The sequence below is a fragment of the Mirounga leonina genome, unplaced genomic scaffold (genome assembly GCF_011800145.1).
Source record: "Mirounga leonina isolate KUSES-001 unplaced genomic scaffold, KU_Mleo_1.0 Mir_92, whole genome shotgun sequence".
NCBI lineage: Eukaryota > Metazoa > Chordata > Mammalia > Carnivora > Phocidae > Mirounga > Mirounga leonina.
This window is the reverse complement of record NW_023270852.1, coordinates 11383089-11396831: the sequence shown is the minus strand read 5'-3', so window position 1 is coordinate 11396831 and position 13743 is coordinate 11383089. Positions and strand designations below refer to the sequence as shown.

Sequence of the window (13743 nt, the reverse complement as noted above, 5' to 3'; positions counted from 1 at the left end):
TGCTTCTTCCTCTGCATGCCGCTCCCCCTGCTTGTGCTCTCTCGCTCTCTGACAAATAAATAAAATCTTAAAAAAAAGAATATTTCTCAGGAGAATGCCACATGCTTCTTTACTATATTAAAGAAAACAAATAGGTCGCCTGAGTCTGTATTGCTGGCTACAGAAACAATTAGGTAGGGGTCACACATTTCATAAATAAGATCCCATGAATTCTTCCTATAATGGTAGCATGGCGTTCCCTACCTACTTCCTTGCATCTAACATCTCCATTGCTCATTTTGTAAATCTGATGAGTCAGAGAAAATTTGCATTTTTAGAAAGAGTACAGTGAACCAAGACCTCCAAAGAAAGCAGTGTTCCACCAGCCTTGGTCTCATTATACAATCAGGCTTGAACAATAAAAACTTATGATGTACTATATGTTGGCTAACTGAACATAATGAAAAATAAAACAACAAAAACAAACAAAAAAAAGAAGAAGAAATAAAATCTGTGGATATGAATGACCTCTTAAAACCTCTCCTTTCCTGGGATTTCAGTTGGGAACAAGAGAAGTACCTGGTTGTCCACCAAAAATAGTAAGTCAGTACTTTGGGATCATAAGCATAAAAGAAATACTCCTAAAATTATGTCTAGGAGCAGGCAGTTATTTCACTGTGTGCGTGCGTGTGTGTGTTTGTGTGTGTGTGTGTATGTATGTTTACCAGCCTGTATCTGAATTCTTTTGAGGTTCCCCCATGAAAATCATGTCTACTTCCCATGAGAACTATGAATGGCTCCCAAAGTCCGTAAACTTTACATGGTTATTTTCCTCTGCCACTTTATAAGGCATAAATAAGTCTTTCTTTGTACTATTATCTGCAGTATTTTTCTGTCCTAAGTAGGATTTTAATGCACATCACTTAGGAGAAATGTTATGCAATTAACATTCAATTCTGTGGGTAGTACCAAATGAACTATACGGACTAGTTTTTAATTGCACTATTTTACTAATTATAGAATACATGAGCAAGATCTTTTGCTTGTTTTTTTTCACTTGTTAACCTGTTTTTTTTTCACTGCATTTGTGTTTATGGTTGAGGAAACAGTTGTTTACCTGACTGCATGGGCACACACATACGAGAGAAATAGACGAAGAAAAATGAAAAGAAAGAAAAGGAAAAAAGCCACAGAGAAACATTAGTAATGCTGGGCAAGGTTGATGCTGACCTGACCATATTATATTAACTGAGAAAGACTGCAATACTTCAAATATTTAAATACTGTGGAGATGGGCTGAAAATACTTTCACTTTAAATATAAATAGGAATTGATATAGTTTATAATGGTGACAGTGTTCATGATGATGATAATCATAGTGACAACATTGATGATATTCAATCAGAAAAAGAAACGCTCTCTAAGAGTTTAAGTGTGCTCCTTTCTGAGTCTATATGATAACACAAGGCAGGAATATGGGTGTTCTTGCAGATGAAGCGAGTTAACTATTGACCCTCAAGAAAGGAGAGAGGAAACATAGGGAATGGATAGTAAATGTTGCACTGATTGATTGGATATGAACTTGTTTGAGTAGAAAAGGTCTAAGAAGACAATTGTCTAAAAGTGGTACCCTTCAAAATGATCCATCCTTACATAAATATGTAATCAGAATGGACATCCTTACATAAATATGTAATCAGAATGGACATTTCACCTTATGAAAATACATAATACATAATAATACATACAGATGGTCAACAGACCCATGAAAAGATGTTCAACATCACTAATCATTAAGAAAATGCACTGGGTGTTATACACAACTAATGAATCATTGAACACTATATCAAAAAATAATGATGTACTATATGTTGGCTAATTGAATTTAAATAAAAAATTTAAAAATAAGAAAAAGCAAATTAAAACCAGAATGAGCTATCCCCTTATACCTGTTAGAATACCTGAAATCAAAAGGACAAGAAGCAGTGTTGGCAAGGATGTGGAGAAAAGGAAGCCTCATAACACTGTTGGTAGGAATGTAAATTGGTACAGCCACTGGGAAATAGTGTGTAGGTTCCTCAAAAAAAATAAATAAATAAATAAATAAACCAATAATTCTACTATCAAGTATTTATCCAAATAAATCAAAAGCACTAATTTTAAAGATATATGCACCCCTATGTTTATTGCAGGATTATTTACAATAGTCAAGATACTGAAGTGACCTAAGTGTCTACTGATAGACAAGTGAATACAGAAGGGATAATATGTGTATACAATGGAATATTACTTTGGCTTAGAAAAGGGTGAAATCGTGCCATTTGAGACAACATGGATGGACCTAGAGGGTATTATGCTAAGTCAAATAAGTCAGACTGAGGAAGATAAATACTATATGATTTCACTCATATATGGAATCTTTTTTTAAAGATTTATTTATTTGAGAGAGAGAGAGAAAGCACAAGCAGGGAGAGCAGCAAGCAGAGGGAGAAGGGGAGAAGCAGGCTCCCCAGTGAGCAGGGAGCCCGACGCAGGGCTCAATCCCAGGACTCTGGGATCATGACCTGAGCTGGAGGCAGACACCAAATGGACCAAGCCACCCAGGAACCCCTCATATATGGAATCTTAAACAAAACAAAACAGAACAGAAAACCAAATGGATAAACAAACAAAAAGCAGAATCAGACTATAAATATAGAAAACAAACTAATGGTTGTCAGAGGAGAAGGGCGTAGTGGGACGGGAAAAATGGGGAGCTAGGCAATGAGTAAGTCACAGGAATAAAGGGCACAGCATGAGCATAGTCAATACTGTGATAGCATTGTTTGGTGACAGATGGTAGCCAAGCTTGTGGTGAGCACAGCATAATGTACAAACTTGTCCAGTTGCTGTGTTGTACAAGTAAACTAATGTAACACTATGTGTCAACTATAAAATTAAAATGTTCGCATAGTTTCAAAGTACCTTGAGAAAAAAAAATGGTTAAATTTCCATTGTGCAAGTGATATTGGTACAGTGTAAGGAATATTCTACGCAGACAATGGTTACCCCCTGGAAATACTGAGTGTATATCCTCGCACCTTCAGGTGTCTGGAGAAGTGGTTTCCTTTTTAAAATGGATCATATCCTGTTCTGCGTATGGGACTCTGACCACATGACTGGAAGAAATCTCTTTCCCTGACTGATAATTCAGCCTGCGCTCTGTCTCCATAGATACAAGAGCAGCCTCTGGGTTTTCCCTGGGAGGGAGTCAGTGGCTGAAGGCAATGTTCCTTCCTTAGAGAGAGCATATCTCTTGAGAAGTGGAAATACTTTTCCAGATGAGAAACTGCTGCTGCGAATTGTTCATTACTGATTCAGTATTCAGTTCCAATTTCTGTGCCAAATGCTTGTGTGGAAAGATTCTGTGTCATGGGAAATCTGTAGACTGTTGAATACAGCAGATTATGTATGAAGGCAATATTAAATAAAGTTTGAACTTAAAAAAAAAAGAAATGAAAAGAAAACAAGGAAGATCAACACTTAAGCATCCATCTAGGATAAAAGGTCCTAAGAATTGTGGAGAAAGTAAAGAGAGACAGAGCCAGATTAGAGGCAGTTAGCATATCCAGGAAGAGGTACATAGGAACATTTGCCTGTTGGATACCATCTTGATGATCGTGTTGCCTACCACTGAACAGAAGGGAATGGTGATCCCATTGTGCACAGCCTCCAGTTCAGGGATGCCCGTTATCAGAAAGGTAGAAAGTATGGAGTTTGTACTTCTGAGAACAAACATGACTTCAGGGCTCCCTGACTTGCTTGGAGTGACATGCAATGTCTGGAGCAGTTATTTCATTTAATATAGGATTTTATAATCTAGAAGTAAATATCTGGATTGTAAATGACCACGAGTGTTGCTAATACTTTTCCCTTCAACTAGTCCTGCCTGTGTGGATCATAGAAAGTAAATCATTGCCTAGATTATTCTTATTTAAAACTAGACTAAAGGAATGTGTGTTTATATTGTTTTCCCCAAAATAACATGGCTCCAGTTATTTGTAAACCTCCATTTTATTAACTTTATTTTAAAATTGGTATTTTAAATATTTTAATAGAATATTTTCAAATAGTTTTAGATTTAGAGAAAAATTGAGAATATAGATAATTTTCATATATCCCTCACACACAGTGAAATTTGTTACAATTAATCAACCAGTATTAAAATATTAACTAAAATTTAAAATTACTCATATTTATTTACTTTTTACATAATATACTTTTTCTCTCACAGGATCTCATCCAGACAACACGTTGTGTTTAATTGCCATGTCTCCTTAGTCTCTTGGCTGTCAGACTTAACCTTGTTTTTGTGGATTTTAGTAATTTTAAAGATTAGTGGTTAAGGATATTGTGAAATGGCTCTCTATCGCAACTTATCTGATTCTGTCCTCAGGATGAGAGTGGGGTTATGGATTATTTTGGAGGAAGGTTATAGATATAAGGTGTCACATTCATCACATCATATAAAGGATATATGTCATCGTCATGTTTTCTGACAGTTGATCTTAATCTTGAGTACCTCACTCATAAGTTTTGACAGGTTTCTCCATTGCCACCACTTCACAAACACTGTTCATGGTAAGTTTTCCATTGTTCCTACAAATTTAATGAATACTTTTCAGTACTCAATGTAAGACATTATCCCCACACAATTCTGATACACTTGTTTCCCTCTTTAAAACATTTTTCCATTTGGATTCATTGACATACTTCCCTAATACTTTTTTTTGTGTGTGTGTATATTTTTGTATCGTTTATTTATTTTTTTATTATGTTAATCACCATACATTACATCATTAGTTTTTGATGTCATGTTCCATGATTCATTGTTTGCGTATAACACCTAGTGCTCCATGCAGAACGTGCCCTCTTTAATACCCATCACCAGGCTAACACATTCCCCTCCCCCCTCCCCTCCAGAACCCTCAGTTTGTTTTTCAGAGTCCATAGTCTCTCATGGTTCGTCTACCCCTCCGATTTCACCCCCCCTTCATTCTTCCCCTCCTGCTATCTTCTTCTTCTTTTTTTTTTTTTTTAACATATAACGTATTATTTGTTTCAGAGGTACAGGTCTGTGATTCAAGTCTTACACAATTCACAGCATTCCCTAGTACTTTTATTGCTTCCTTTACAGGCTATTTTTGGGGATTCAACTGTACCCTATTTTAATGTTCAGGGTTTTTAGCATACTTATATTATTTTCTTTACTTAGTTAAATCATGCACCCTCATGATCTCAAACACCATGTTTATGACCATGATTTGCAAATTCATTATCTAACCCTAATCTTCTTCTTAGCTACCGGATACATATATCAAACCCCAGGCTGGATATCTCTCCTTAAATGTACTTTGGGAAGAGGCACCTGGGTGGCTTCGTCGGTTAAGTCATTTTGGTTCAGGTCATGATCTTGGGGTCATGAGATTAAGCCCTGAGTCAGGCTCTGCACTCAACGTGGAGCCTGCTTGAGATTCTCTCTCTCTCTCTCTCTCTCTCTCTCTCTCCCTCAGCCCCTCCCCCCTCCCCACTAAAAAAAGGTACTTTAGGCAGATCACATAAATAAAAAAGAATATTTCTAAAACAAATCCCATTCACCCACAGCTTCCTTATAATAGGACATGGCTATAGGGCCTCGATAGTTTGTCATTTCAAAAACCTAAACATGATTGGCACCTCTATTTCTCTTATCCCTCACAGTCAATCAATAATCAGCATTATGATCCCACCTATTAAATATATCTCCTATGCACTCACTTCTTGCAACTCCCTGAGCAGACCCATGTTCAATCACTACTGTATCCTTTTATTAAGACTCTTTTATCTAGTCTTCTGCTGTCAACTCTTGTCCTCATCTATTTGGTAGCAAGACTGATGTTCTTAGCATAAATATTTTATCATTCTACCATTCTAATTGCAATAAATTAATACTTGCATATTGCCCTAAGGATTAAAACTAAATTAAAATCTCATCTTTTCTAACCATGTGCCTGCCTACTATTCAATTTTTGTACCTGAATTTCATAGTTACTTATTCACCTGTTTTTCATACATTATGGTGTATTTGCAGTTTTGTTTTTCTCCTTGTTTTGTCTGAAAATTCTTTTTCTTATATTCCTCAGTTCATTTGTCCTCAGTCTTTAAGCCTCAACTACATATAACTTTCTCAGGGGAGTCATTACTCAAATCCTTTGTGCTAGATTACAGTGCCCTGGCAGGCTGTCAGCGCATTCTTCATTTCTGAATGACATTCATCGGAATAGTTAATATAGATGTATTCTTAATAATTTTCGTCTGTGTCACCTGTTATACTGAAGGTAAAGTACACTTTTTCCTCTCCTTGTTTTCTGTACCTTAGTAGTGCCTAGCACTGTGTCTGAAACACTAGGGATACTTACTCAACTCAATAATTTCAATATTCCAGAGATATCTCAAACTCATGTGCTCAACATAGGTTCTGCTATCTTGTCACATAAACAGTACTCCTTCTTTGTCACTATCTCATTGAACAACATACCATCAACTCAATTTCACAAACCAGAAATTTGAACATCAACTATGAAACCATTCTGGGCACCAGACCATAAGCAATTATTTAGTGTGCTCATAGAGCTTAAATATTATCATATCCCTTATCTTATTTTGGTTCTTACAATCATTGCTCTAAGAGAAGCACCATCAGTCTTCAATTGTGCTTTTGTGGTAGTTTCTAAACTAAACTGTCTTCTTACAGACTTTATAAAGAATTTAAAATACCATGAAGAAATCCTAATGATAGAATGATACAAAATAATGTAAAATGAAAAATTTATACACAATAAGGTCACATCTTCATCACATGGAGAGTCTCCAAGAAATAAATCTTTGGAATACAGGGATTATACATCTTTTTATTCCAAAATTCTTTAATGGATTTACATTAGTCACTAATGGGGAAAAAGAAATACAGGTGGGAGAAGACTCAGCACCATAGTTTCAGATGTTCCTCACCTCACCTGTAGGAATGAAGAAAGTCTAATTCCATTGCATCATGTATTTTGACACAATAATCAATTATTGGATAATCTAAATGATAGGGAGCTTTCCAAAATTTTATGTAGAAGTGTGTCTAAATGGAATGAAAATATTGATGAACTGAGGATCACAATTTTAATATGACAATCGTGCTTCAAGAACATATTAACAAAATTCAGAGACACTTATTGTTGTGTCTATAAGGTCATAATTATTCTATTACAAACTTTCAGAAACCTCCCCTGGAATGTGTATTAGCAAAACTTACTTCTATTTTGTTTCTTGAATTAGAAAGCCTCTTAAGTTCTTTAATATTCAAGTCATCATAAAAGGCCATAAAGTTATAGAAATAATTATTCAAATTTTTCATTGTTGCACATATGGGAAGAAGCATTACTCTTTTGACCTTAAAACATTCCAGTGAGAAAATCCAAGGTTTCTACTACATTTTCAGAGAAATCCACTTCTTCATCCTGCTTTGAATCTGCTGGGTCTTTACACTGTAGATGATAGGATTCATCAGGGGTGGGAAGAGAATATAGATATTGCCCATAAGGACATGAACAGAAGGTGAGAGATGCTTTCCAAAGTGGTGCACCATGGTGAGGCCAATGATGGGGATGTAAAAGACCAGGACGGCACAGATGTGAGACACACAGGTCTGCAAGGCCTTGAGCCTCTCCTCCCGGGATGCAATTGCCAGCACTGTATGCAAGATGAAAACACAGGAGATGAGAATGAGCACAGCAACCAACAACAAGGTACAAATGACCAGAGCCAGGGCATAGAAGCTGTTGAAGCGGACGTCAGAGCAGGCGAGTCAGAGTAGGTCCTGGTGCAGGCAGAAAGAGTGGGAGAGGATGTGGGGGCGGCAGTAATGGAAGAACTTTAGGCGAATGATGACGGGGAGAATGGACAAAGCAGCCCTCATCAAAATGGTCACCATGAGGGGTGCCTGGGTGGCTCAGTCGTTAAGCGTCTGCCTTCGGCTCTGGTCACGATCCCAGGGTCCTGGGATCGAGCCCCGCATCGGGCTCCCTGCTCAGTGGGAAGCCTGCTTCTCCCTCTCCCACTCCCCCTGCTTGTGTTCCCTCTCTCGCTGTCTCTCTCTCTCTCTGTCAAATAAATAAATAAAATCTTAAAAAAAAAATGGTCACCATGACATGAATGACTCTACTGTTAGTCAGGATGGATGTACTGTTAGTGCAGAGGACTGCAGATTACAGTGAAGCGATCAAAGGCCATCGCCAGAAGGACTCCAGACACTATGAAGGACAAACCATGGATGAAGTAAGTTTGGGCAATGCAGACATCCCGACTGAGTTCTTGGCTGAGCCCCCTCTGGACCCCCAGCACCGTGTGCACTGTGGACATCTCCATGCACAGGTCAGTGAGGGCCAGCATGGCCAGGAAGTAGAATTTGGGCTGGTGCAGGCTCCGCTCTGTCCGGATCACATGCAGCACCGGGCAGTTTCCCAGGAACATGATAGCATAGATGGAGGAGAAAGGAATTGAAAACCAGGGATAGTACTGGTCTAGGCCAGGGAACCCCGTGAGAATGAATATTGAGGTATTGATAATGGAAGCCGAAGAAGCAGACATGATTATGTGAAGGTAATTTTCCAGAGAAGATCGATATTTACTGACCAGGTTTGTCACATCTTCTACCGTGTGTGAGAGCAGTGCAGTATAACACAGCCACTCACATTGTAGCCCAGGTAAAGAACATCATAGAATCGCAGGGAGGCTCCACTCTGCAGAAGCTACAGCACAAGATGATTTCCCAGGGTAGCTCCTTGGTAGTAGGTCTCAGGTTGTAGAAGCAAATCAATGTCCTGACCATTCTGGGCAAATTAGATCATTAACTTCATTCTCTTTTAGTCCCTCTGAGCCACCTGCAGGACACACAGCAGGTGACAGTAGCTAAAGCTCTTGAGAGCACAGGGCTACTCCTGCTCTGCTGCTCCTGAGGAAGCCCCAGAACACTGTCTTGTCACCAGGGCTTGTGGCATGCGGAGTCAGAACGCTCAGATTTATGAGGAAGGAATGAAGAGGATTGTGTGGGCCAGGTGGACCCGGGCTCCTGGGAGGCCACTATTCCCACTTGGTGGCTGACGCAAGTGAGAGATCCCACCTGGTCACTGCAGACTAGTAGTTTGGGTCCCTGGGACTGAGAGGAATGGGTAAATGGCAGCATTTTCTGGGGTCCACAGATCTTTTCAGGGAGGGAGACTCACTGCATTGACTGAAATTTCAATACCTAATCAGAAGGAGAAGACAATAAGTAAACACCCAATGGGAAAAGATATATTAGTATTCCAAATAAGTTTTATTCTCCATATCTGTCTCAATCAACAACAATGTTTATCTAACTAAGTCTCATATATTTTTATACCTTATTTCATTTTTACTTTTCACTGAATTCTTCAGTAAACATTTATCCTTTTCTGAACCCCTGAGAAAGGGTAGCCATTGTGAAATATCCCTAGAGGCCGTTCCATAACACAGACCAATTGTTTTGAGGAAAAAGACTGCCACAACCTTATCCCAGTTGAGGGAAGTGAATTCCTCTTCTGTCCAGCATCCTCAGACTGTCTCATCTAAGGGGAAAGGGATCACAATTCAATAGCCTGGGAATGCTGCAGTGAGGGAAGAAAGCAAGAAGCCTGGTGGTGGCAGAGGGGGAGGAAGACCATTGTAGAAATCCCTGTGAAGGTCACAGCTCTGAGAAACAGTCCCAGTAATATCAGGTGCACTAAGATTTCATTAGAAGAATATTGAGATGCCCTTCAACAGACGAATGGATAAAGAAGATGTGGTCCATATATGCAATGGAATATTACTCAGCCATCAGAAAAGATGAATACCAACCATGTGCATTGACATGGATGGAACTGGAGGGTATTATGCTAAGTGAAATAAGTCAAGCAGAGAAAGACAATTATCTTATGGTTTCACTTATATGTGAAACATAAGGAATAGCATGGAGGACATGAGGAGTAGGAAGGGAAAAATGAAGGGGGGAACATCGGAGGTAGAGATGAACCATGAGAGACTATGGACTCCGGGAAACAAACTGAGGGTTTTAGAGGGGAGGGGGTTGGGGGGATGGGTTAGCCTGGTGATGGGTATTAAAGAGGGCACGTACTGAATGGAGCACTGGGTGTTATATGCAAACAATGAATCATGGAACACTACATCAAAAACTAATGATGTACTGTATGGTGACTAACATAACATAATAAAATAAAAAGAAGAAGATTATTGTATGCTTTCCTCCTCCACCCATGTCATGAGCACGCTATCAAGGTGCACACAGGAGTTGTGTCTTTCCACAATGTCAGCTTTATTCAATCATAAAGCAAAGTTAAATCACAATGATAAAGCAGGTTCAGCATTCCAAACTCAATGACAATTCACCATGTGATTAAACTTGGCTTTTTACACAGCACACAGAGCAGGACAGAAGACAAGCCACACAACAAACAAGATAACAGAAGGGTGTAGGAAGTTAAGGAACCAAACATGAAGTCAGTCTGTGGGCATGCAGTTGAGATAAGGTCTCGGTCTGGTCTGGGTCAGCTCTTGGCCGTCACTGCTTCTGATGATCAAGCAGTGAAGGATCTTGGTTCTGTTCGGAGATGAATCAGGCAGAGCCTTCCACGGCAGGAGCAGCCTTTTTTAAGTGGTCAGACATAAGGGGGTAAGGACTGAAGAGGCTGACAGTTTGCTGCCAAAATCCTTCCCTTTTTTAAAAAAATTAATTATTTATTTTGGGGAGAGAGAGAGAGATTGAGAGAGAAGAGAGAGAAGGGAGAGAGAAGAGAGTGAGCATACAAGGGTGGGGAGGGGCAGAGGGAGAGGGAGAAGCAGGCTTCCCGCTGAGCAGGGAGCCAGATGTGGGGCTAGATCCCAGGACCCCAGCTGGGATCATGACCTGAACTGAAGGCAGATGCATGACCAACTGAGCCCCCCAGGTGCCCAAAATCCTTCCCTTTTTAAGGGGATTTCATCAGTTTTGGGTCTCTACAGACCTCCTCTCATTCGCAATACCTTAACTGCTTGCATCATTACTTGACACAGGCCCCTGCTTGACATGAGAGACTCCATTTTGCTCTCTACAACCCACCATCCCTTACCAGCAACCTAACAGGGGTCCAGTAAAATAACAATCGATCACAGCCAAAAGGTCTGTAAAATATAGATTTTCTCTAAGGAGGAATACATTGAAAAGCTAAAGTCAAAAGGGGAGTAAAGAAGAATAAAGAACAAATAAAAAACAATAGTTTCTCATATCTATAGCTACAATAAAAACAGCTCAACTTCCAGCTGCCACAAACCTTCAGTTTGTAAAAAACTCATTATCTGCAAAGTGCAATAAAGTGAAGCACAATAAAGGGAGGCATGCCTGTATATTGGTCTGTAATATCCTTTTTTTGGAATGTCTTTGTGTGACTTTGATAGCAGGGTAATGCTGGCTTCACAGAATGAGTAAGGAAGCGTTCCCCCTTCTTCAGTTTTTGGGAAGAGTTTGAAAGGATTGGCAATATAATTTTTAAAAGTATCAGATTCAGATTCAAATTGACCTATTACAAATCCCAGTTGTGCCACTTTCTAACTATGTGATCAATTACTAAATATCCTTAAGCTTCGGTTTCTCACCTAAAAATAAAAAATTATTAGATTTCCATAATTTGAAAAATACAGAGATATTTATAAATTACTTAGTATTTTTTGCCATTTCTTTAATTGCTCAATAATTGGTGATTGACTCTCTGAGTTTGTCATATAATTCATGTGACATGCAGTTCAGAACTATACCAGTCATTATTTAATTTAACTCCATAACAGATCATTTGTTCATAATTTTTAAATTCCAGGCATAGGGAACAGAGCAGTGGCCGTATTCTCAATAGATCTTCTCTAGCTGTTCTCTTCCATCCAAATAACTAAAATAAAAAAAAAAAAACAATGTTTTTGTTGAATGCTTTCTCTATTTAAGCACAATTTGAATATTAACCAACTTTAAAGTAATTGCTTTTTAAAGTAATTTTTAAAAACATTTCCAAAAAACAGGTATGTCTTCAATCACCTTATATGCTTTCTTTTCCCAGAGTCTAGTTATTACACTCAGTCTTCTAATGTTTTATGACTAAGAATGCCTAATGGATCTTAAAATATGAAATTTCAGACTTGTCCTGTGCCTATGTGAAGGTGGAGAAAAGGAGAAGAAAAAAAGTTTTTCAAAGCAAATATTATACTTATTGGGAAAATAGCTAGTTTGCTTGTCTCAGGCTATAGAGCGATAAATATTACCTTCTTGTCTAATACTCCTGCACAGCTCTTTCTGCTTTCATTCTCTATCTTCTTTCTTACAATGAGTGTCTATGGTACAGCTTCTGGAAGGACAACTCAAAAAAATCTCAGCTATTTCCTTACTTGTTAGCTTGGGTAGCTCTTGTCAATGTGTCTTGGGTTCTCTTTGCTAGTTTTGTAATGTATTCAGAAACAAAGAGAATATATGCTAATTCTTAATCCACTTGGAGGGAATTATCTGAAAACTTTTTGTAATGTATGTCTGAGGGAAATCTAAATATCTACACCATATATCCTCTGTTCTGGCTATATAGACATAGATCTATAGATCCAAGTCATTTTGTTCACCATGTGAATCTCACTTCTCTGCCTCCCAGTTTCAGTTTCAATAATGACTAATCACCCCAAATCACATAGTCCATGCACTTTACTATTAGATAATTTGTGGTTATATTTAGAGGTTTGAACAATGAAAATTTTTCCTTTAGTCTCCCTGTTGTCCAGCTATTTGGTTGTAGAAATTTAGTTTCTGAGAATCTTTTTTTCTGCGCAGCTGTTGAACCAGTAATGAGGCCCTAAAGGCACCCAGGGAAAACTCTATGGACAGGATTCTACAGTTCAGGGTAGAGTGCTAATAGGAACATTTACCCCCATTCCATAGCTACTACTACTTTTGTATTTTAAATAGTTGAAAAGAGCTTATCTTATTTAAACTGTCTGGTATGAGCCTTCTGAAGGAACAATCTCTCTACTCCTTTATCCTCCCCTGAGTCCATTTAAAACTAAATACTTTCTCATTCTCTCTTAATCTTGATTTCCCTATGGTTTTATTCTCTGACCACTGCTCATTCTTTCTTACCTTTAAATCCTTGGACAGTAATATCTCTGTCGCTGTTTTAACTATCACCTATATACTAATTATTAACATATCTGTGTAAAAAGCTCTGATCTTTTTCCTCAGTTTCAGAATTATATAGGTATTTGTTGTACATAGTTGTTTAATTACCTACAGAAAACTCACACTAAACATATACAGAATTGAATTCTTCATTTTCTTAACCATCTTTATTTATAGTGCCAGTAAAATGTGCCATCATCTACCCAGTTATTAAAATCAGGAAAAAAAAAAAGCCTAAATTGAGATAGATTGTGGAAACAGGCATATTCAGCAACAACATGTAGTGATTAGTGATTCTGCATTGATTTAGCACTATTAATTATGGCTATTACAGACAGACGGATAAGTAGATATCCTTAAGTAACAGAAATTTTTTGTTTATACTAAACATGTAATATGGATGTTTTCCTAGAACATGTCACTCAAAGAAATACCTTCTGTTTTGGGCTTCTCATTCAGATTTTGTTTCATCATTATGAATTCCAATTATAGTATAT

General features: G+C 38.1%; 1 pseudogene; it reads right to left on the bottom strand.

Annotated features, from left to right (window-relative positions):
• Positions 1-7474: 7474 nt before the first annotated feature.
• LOC118004001 lies at positions 7475-9092 on the bottom strand (annotated as a pseudogene).
• Between the last annotated feature and the right edge of the window lie 4651 nt (positions 9093-13743).